Genomic DNA, 6077 nt, shown 5'->3' on the forward strand with positions numbered 1-6077 from the left:
TGCATTTTTTCCCATTTATTGTACAGGAGTGGGTGAATAGGGAGAAAGCAGAGGAGAAGTGGGAGGGAGAGTGATGTAGGTTGGAAATGTTAATTATAATCTCGGCACGGGCACCATTTTACAACGCTGTCATCTCTTCACATTTGTATCCTAAATATGGCATCTGGGGTGGCGGGTAGCTGACAGTTTAGAGAGACATTTTTTTTTAATCAGGAAGGAGAAGAAGAAGGGAAAAAAAAAGTTTCACACCAATTGAAGTGTGTTTAAAGTGATGACAGGGACAAGAGGAGGCTTAAATGTTGTGGTGAGCCACCCCGGAAGCACATGGCCACTTCCAGGATGGGAAGATACAAAGTGCACATATTTGGAGGTAGGATTCCCAACATAAGGTCTGGGGACCGCCGGGAGTCCCTGTGGAGGTTTCCAGGGGGGTCCCAGGCAAAAATAGCAGCAGTGGGAACGACACTTAGGGTGCTTTCAGACCCAGAGTTCGCTTGCTTTGGTCCGAATTAGGGACTTATTTTGTTACCAAGTTGCATCATTCCCGAGAGTTGGTTCGTGTTCTCACGGCAGCATTTACAAGCGGACCAGATAAAATGCCTTGCGCAAGAAAGCTGCACAAGTTTATCAGTCTAGATTTTTTCGGGGTGAGTGTTGGAGATCTTTGCCTTCTCTTGAATATAAAGGCCAAGACTCACCAAACAGATGTCAAAGAGCAAGTGGTGACGAATACTGTTGGGTCACCTCACGTCATACATGTCTTTGACACACTGCAAAGACGACAGCCAACTGCCACCGTGCAGGTACGTTCTGTGCCACAATACCAGCAGGTGTGGGTTGTGTTCATCATTCAAAAAAGGGAAACCAGAAGACGAATCTGTGGGTGCTTTCAGACCTAGAGTTGTCTTGCTTTGGTCTGAATCAGGGACTAATTTTGTTACAAAGCTTCATAATTGCCGAGAGTTGGTTCGTGTTCTCACGGCGGCATTTACAAGCGGACTAGATCAAAGAAAGCTGCTCTTGATTGGTCAGAATTTCCATGCGGGGAAAAATCCAGGAAGTAAACAAAACGTTGAAGAAGAGCACACTTGCAAGATAAATGTGACACTTTCTAATGTCACAATGGAGGGACAACTACAGTTTGAAAACGAGGCGCGTGTGTGACGAGACAGCAGTTGGTTCGGATCGAGGTCGGAACACGTTCTCACCACAAATGAACCAGACTGAGACCACCTCTTCAAGAAGCTCTCAGTCCGGTTGTTTTGGTGCACACCCAAGTGCGATTGCTGTGTTCACACCTGCCCAAATGAACCGCACTTAGGGGGCAAATGAACTTGAGTTCGTTGGGGACAAGAGGAGGTTTAAATGTTGTGGTGAGCCACCCCGGAAGCACATGGCCACTTCCAGGATGAGAAGATACAAAGTGCACATATTTGGAGGTAGGATTCCCAGCATAAGGTCTGGGGACCACCGGGAGTCCCTGTGGAGATTTAAAGGGGGTCCCCTGGCAAAAATAGCAGTAGTGGGAACGACACTAAAAGTACAGTATCACTTTGGAAAAATACTCCTAAAAAATTAGACTTTGTAAAGCAGCAGACGTGTAGGTGTAACCGATCTGGCCTGATGCTTCAGTTTGCTACAGACTCTGTGTTGTGTTGGAGGACAACTTCTGCCTTGCTGACCAGGGGGTTTTATTCTCTGTGCAGAACACATTAAAATCAGTCCAGCAACTCTGCATAACCAGCTTTCCACAAACACACCTCTCCTCACAAGGTCCAGAAACGAGTGAGGGTAGCAAGAATGTACAGGAAAGTATGTCACCGAAAGTTCGGCGGTCACACAACAAAAATGTATAAAATTAAAGCTCCCCAAAATAAATACAGACCCAAGCATGAACACATAAAAAAGCAGCAACAAAATATGAACAAATACGAAAGATGGATTTGGTGAAATATAAACCTATTCTACATAAGTACTTATTGTAAAGAAGGGCTTCTCATACGGTTTGTCCTGATCTGATAATACACACTTTTTTAGTTGCCACTGATTAAGTTGTAGCAGGTGCACGTCTCTACCAACCAATGTACCCATATGAACAACATTAGCATAAAAGATCCCCTGCGTCATCTTATTTATCCTCTTATTAATGGAGCATGGGTTGATGCGTCTCCCTGTGCTGAAGGTGGGAAATTTCTCAAAAGCTACAAAATGAAATTCAAAGATTTTAGGCCAGTTGAATGCAAAGGAACTTCAAAAAACGTTGTTGTGGCTGTTGTGTTAGTTAATATTTGTCTATTCACAAATCCAGCCGATACGGAGCAGCGGCATCATCCCTTTGTCTCCTTTTAGCTCTTGAGTTTACCACCTTTTAAGAACATTGTGTCAGTCTTTAGCTGTTAGATATTGGACCTTCTTCATCAGCTAGTTGCTCAACTTGCACGCTAACGGTTTGGTGCTGGGTAGGTAGCATACAGAGAGCTTTTTTTGTTGTTGTTGCTGAAAACAGCTGCTGAAATCCATGAGGATGTTGTGAGAAGGTGTGTGATCACTGGACGTTTCAAGTTTCCACATAATACCAGTGTAAATTGCATGAACCCCGACTGGTTTTCAAACTAGTTGTGATGTCGTAAAATCCTGAAGGTGAGCACAGTTAAAGTTCAACCCCTCAACACCTGCTTTAAATGTTATCACTTGATTAAATGGGTGTTATCAGTGGTTATCAGCCTCATAGAAATTGGTTAGAAGGGACCTGCTACACCTACTAGTGGGTTTAGATTATTATCAGTCCATTTAATGGACGTTATCAGTTCAATCAATCGGGAGCATAGATGGTGACTTCAAGTGGCCTTAGTAATTATGACAGGAGCAAAGGAGGAAGTCAGGTGATGCAGTAAAGGAGTACATTCACATATGCACAAAATTAACCCTGGCAAATATTCACCTCCCGATCACTTATATTCTATGTGAATGACGGGGTAAATAAAACATTTGATTCTGGTGGCAAAGGAAATTCGCATTTTTGCATTTTCTGGTGTTTAACTTTGGTGAACTTTGATTAGTGAAGTCGCAGCATCAACCAATGGCAAAGAAGTATGTAAGGAGGTGACATCGATTGTTGCCGTGTCAATATTGTATGCTAGTGGCCATGAAAAGTACAACCTACCCTACATGTGATGCTACCCGGCTGGCAGTGAGTCGGGAGGCCGGCATAACTTAAGAGAATGGAAAATGTACAACCATAGTTCGCAGTGTTTATTGGCAAGCTAGCTAACATTAACGAGCAAGCTAGCTTTCTGTGCACATCACATCCGGCATTGCCCACATTCAGCATGAATATTGCCTCTGCAGGCGATAATCACTCACCTGTATTCGCTCATGTGCAACCGTGCCCTAAAGAGCAACAAAGTCCGCATAGGGTGGTGGATGGGTCAAACAAACACAGGACTTTCATTCAGGATACAGCTGTTTGTGTCCTGTGTAAAGTTCTTGTGGCCCTGGCGTCTTTTCTTTTGTCCCATGGAAGTTTAGGTTACGCAACAAATGCACTTATTTTAACCCAAACCATGATATTTTTCCTTTACCTCAGCACGTCGTTTGGCCGCCTAAACCTTACGCAACTGAAACTGATACCTTACAAAACTGCAACTGATTTAATACACTGATAATGGTCTTCTGAACCTACTAGTAGGTGTAGCAGGCCCCTTCTAGCCCATACCTATGAGGCTGATAACCACTGATAACACCCATTCAATGTAATGATAACAGTCGAAAGAGGGTGTCCTTTTTCCAGTGTCAAACTTTGCACATACATCCTTCTGCACAATGGAGCAAACATCCAAGAGAAGTATCAATAAGCAAAACTCATTTTTGAATGGAGGGGGCTTCAAACGCTTCATTATAGTAAAGTGATGTAACTCTATCATCTTACCAGACGTTTTATTTGTTTGAACGCTTGCCTTAACCACTCATCCTGTTGGGGGATGCGGGTGAGCTGGAGCCTATCCCAGCTGACATTGGACAAGAGGCAGGGTACAATTAACCTGCATGTCTTTGGACTGTGGGAGGAAACTGGAGTACCCAAACTCCATATGGAAGGGCCCCCCACCCGGCTATGTGAACCCGTGTTGCCCTACGTTGCTATGATTCGTGTATAATGCATGTAATTTGGAGCCGGGAGGCTATGATCAAGTGACCTATGTGCTGCAGGCTGTCCTCCCTCATTTGATGAGAGCAAAGGAGGAAGTCAGGTGATGTCAAATAAAGAGCAACAGCGTCTGCTTTGATAGAAAGGTCATGGTGGGGAATGAGTCAATCAAGCACAGGACTTTGACCCAGGAGACCAGGGTTTGTGTCCCTTGTGAAACCAAAAGCCAGCATTGCCATATTAATGTAGACTTTCATTAACCTTAATAAATTAGTAGGGGCACTAATTCATAAGATATCATATGAACTGTGTGCATAACCTTTCCTAGGATATCATACAAACCGCTGTGTGAGGGTGCGTTGGGTGGTGTGAAAATGCTCAACTGTAAAAAGTTCTTGCTCTGAGAGTGGCTGTTTCAGGATTCACACACTTGTTGCTCACAGACAAGTGCAAATCTTATGTATATGTATATCCTCGATCTTGATATGACTGATCAAGATTTTGGTCTCACATAGCCACGATTGTCTGGGGGGAAAAAAAGCTGTCTCAACTCTCATTACTCAAATATTTTCATCAGACCTTCACCATCTGTTTTATCTGCTCCATCTCCATCAGCAGTTTAAAGTCTCAAGCGCTGAGTTTAACACAGACTTTGTTTTCCCTCCGACGTATTCTTGTTTTCTATGTAAGTGGCTTGCGTGAGTGAGCGTGCCGCGGTGCGCTGTGTAAGGCCAAACGACAACAACAAAAAGCAGAGAGTCAGATCTACAGTACGTGGGCTAGGGATGCGCGTAGAGTGGTGAAGCCCACGCGCCTCTTCCACCACCACCTCTCTGCCTTTATCAAAGAGAGTTACAGAGTGAGATATACACAACATAGTGCAGAACAAAAAGCCAGCTGAATCGTCTGCCAAGTAATGACTGCAGAAATGTTCACCTTTACATGTTGTTTTCCTTATTCACTTTGAGTTTATTATTTTTAATGATAGGGCTTCAGTCTAAACAGTATTTAGATGTAACCTCTGGCTTTGTGTGTTTCCCTCAGACATATGGAAGAAATGTGAATCGTAAGTCGGAACGTTTCTCAGCTAAAGGCCTTGGTTTTAATATTTAAATGTGATGTGCTCAAACACTGTGTGAAGGTAAATGTTGGCTGGGAAATTCAAATGTCTTTGCTGACGCAGAACATATCTCCTGGATCAGCCATTGTAAGCCTGCCATTGTGTATCTGAGAGTGACTGACTAAGTCTGTGGCACATGTGCAGTGCATGCTTGTCTCAGTGTGTGTACATAGTAAATCAATGTGCGCATACAAGAGTGTGTGTGAGCACATTTTTGCATGTCAGCAGCTTATATGTGTGTATACAAGTGCATATATGTATGCGTTCTCTGTCTGCTGATGTGTCCCTGCAACTGAACTTATGTGTGTGTGTCAGCCTTGTGTGTGTGTGTGTGTGTGTGTGTGTGTGTGTCTCCCCCTCGCTATCTGTTTGTGTTTGTGTGTATGCTCACGGTACATATGTGTACGTGTTTGCGGCTGCCACAATGGCATCATCACCCGCCCCTGACGCTTTGATTGTTTTCTCCGCCGCAGCAGAAATGCACCAATTAATATGCAGAGAGTGAGTGAGACAGTGACACACACACACACACACACACACACAAAACACCAAAAAAAAACAAAAAAAAAAAACAGCCGTGAGGGAGGGAGACGGGGAGGGAGGTGTGATGGAGAGAGAAGTGAGAGGGGGTGGGGGGGGCAGAAGAGATGGCACAGAGAGAGGGAAAGAATAGGGGAGATGAAATGAAAGATGAGGAAAGTGAGGGAGAGAAAGAGATGGAGTGAGATAAGGGGCGAGGGTGGAGGGGAGAGGGGCGTAGATAGAGGGTGGGGGGGGTGAAATCTGATAGATGCTTGAGTAAAAACAAGAGAA

This window comes from Epinephelus moara, chromosome 17 (assembly GCF_006386435.1).
Source record: "Epinephelus moara isolate mb chromosome 17, YSFRI_EMoa_1.0, whole genome shotgun sequence".
Lineage (NCBI taxonomy): Eukaryota > Metazoa > Chordata > Actinopteri > Perciformes > Serranidae > Epinephelus > Epinephelus moara.